The sequence below is a fragment of the Trichechus manatus genome, unplaced genomic scaffold (assembly GCF_000243295.1).
Source record: "Trichechus manatus latirostris isolate Lorelei unplaced genomic scaffold, TriManLat1.0 scaffold00104, whole genome shotgun sequence".
In the NCBI taxonomy this organism is placed as follows: domain Eukaryota; kingdom Metazoa; phylum Chordata; class Mammalia; order Sirenia; family Trichechidae; genus Trichechus; species Trichechus manatus.
In genome coordinates this window covers 9684890-9687301 of record NW_004444040.1, presented here as the reverse complement: position 1 = coordinate 9687301, position 2412 = coordinate 9684890, and positions in this window count along the sequence as shown.

The following is a 2412-nucleotide window of genomic DNA, read 5'->3' as shown; positions in this document are numbered from 1 at the left end:
GAAATGAGTCTGAAAAGGTTACACACTGTATGATGCCAGGTATATGACATTCTGGAAAAGGTAAAACTATAGAGACAGAAACAGGTCATTGGTTGCCAGAGGGGAGAGGAGAGGAGAGGAGAAAGAGAAGTGGAACACAGTGGATTTTTAGGTTGAGGGAACTATTCTGCATGGTATGATACTATAATGGTGGATACATGACAGTATGCATTTGTCAAAACCAATAGAACTATACAACACAAAGAGTGAACCCTAATGTAAACTATGGACTTGAGTTAATAAGAACGTGTCAGTATTTGTTACCAGTTCTAACAAATGAACCACGCTAATGCAAGGTGTTAATAATAGGTTAATAATAGGAGAAACTGTGGGGGGGTGGAGCAGGGGGTGGAGTAAACTGTATATACTTTCTGTGCAATTCTGTAAACCTAAGACTGGTCTAAAAAATAAACTCTATTAATAATTTTCTTTTTTTTAAGTTGGGTGATAAATGGAACCTATAGAAGAAAAATGAGCCTGAAACCTGCCCACCCTAGTTATGAGCAAGCCAGACTAAAACTGGTCTGTGGTCATGTCAGTTCCATGCCTGTCCTGTCTTCAACACCCTGTCCCAGCCGCCGCGGCCTCACGCAGGAGGCCAGGCTGCTGCTGGGCTGGCAGGACCGCACAGGCCAGTTCTTTGATGCCTCCCTGTTCAGTGTCACTGCGACCACCTGATCAGGGGGCCTGAGGTCAAGACACTATCGGGAGTAAGGTTTCTTAAGTGCCATGTGTGAGACACCATCTGACGCTGTTTATAGATGGATTTAGCCCCTTACTGACCATGGGACAGAAGTTAAAAGCATTGCTCTTGGAATTCAAATGTGTTAACTTCCGAAGTGATGTTTGAATTAGGGTTAAGAAGGGCCCAAAGTTTTGATCTGTTGATTAGAGGAAAAAAGAGAGCGCGGAGGGAGGAAGAGCAGTAGACTAATAAAAAAAAAAAAAAAATTCAGAATGGGAATCAAGTTATTTTCACTAAAGCCAAGAGATTGGCTAGTAATTAATCTGTCAACTTTGGGCTTGACATGAGAGGGCTAAAGTGTCTGAATTCTGTAGCTGCCAAAATGTAGATAATCTATTAAAATGAACTTCGGGTTCCTGAAGTCCTTCACTGAAGAAAGTAACTTCTCTCTTCAGTACATCAAGGCCAGAAAGTGGAGCATCCATTGGATTCAATCCCAAAATATTCACATTTTTGCCAACCGTAAATCAAATAAAGCAATGTGTCATGCCCAAAACATGCCTATTAGTGAGGGAATAGTGGCACAGTAAAAGAACACAGACAAACAACCCCACAATTCCTATTGTTGGAATTAGGCGCCTCATTCCCTGAAAGATCTAGCGAATAAATTCCCTACACTTTAGTAAACTATGGGATAAAATGCCTGTGATCAGTCTGTTACGTGGGGGGAGCTGACAATTTTTAACTGATGTATTTCTTATCTACTTACGTGGCATAATAGGAAGCAGTGGCAATTAAGATAATTAGATGTGAACAGGAAACAGCTCCTCTGATTAGACCCAAAGAATGGAAGTGCTGGGGTTCAACAAGTGGAAACTGGCTTATTTGGCACATTATGAGTTGGCACAGTCACACTTACGTAACACGATGATTATTGCCTTTGTGATAAACTTAAGGCATGATAAGTTGCTGGGGTCTCCTTCATACCACTCTGGAAAGAGCAAATTATGTTCAATAGGGTTTGAGAAGTTTAATAAACTCTATTGTGTTGTAAAGGAGCCTGAGTGGCCGGTAGTTAACGATAGGCTCCTTACCTAAAGGTTGGCGTTTCGAACCCACTCAGCAGTTCTGGGGAAAAAAGCCCAGGTGAACTACTTTCGTAAAGATTACAGCCAAGAGAACCCTATTGAAAAATTCTACTCTGTAACACATGGGGTCACCGTGAGTCAGAATCAACTTGCTGGCAATGGGTTTGGTTTGGTTTTGTATTGTCTTCAAATATTTTTTAAATTAATCAAGGGAATTAAACATGGGTTAACTTTCTATTAAGCTAATATTTGATCATCAGAGGCTCACCAGAGAAGAGTTTACTATGTAAATTACCAGCCCAGTTATAAATAGGGCAGAATCCCAAGAAAATTAATAAAATTATATCTGTAAGTGAAATGTCTAACAGGCAAATGTACTGTGTTAATATCAACTAGAATATATTCATTGGCAACTCACAAGACATTTTAAAACCATTTTGGACCCTGTTCAGAAAATTAAGAAGCAATAAATACCTAAATCTTTTAGTAGCCTCTGAATTAACTATAGTATGGGATCTTTGCTAAAGGTGGAACCCTGGTGGTGCAGTGGTTAAGAGCTCGGCTGCTAACCAAAACGTTGGTGGTTGGAATCTACCAGCC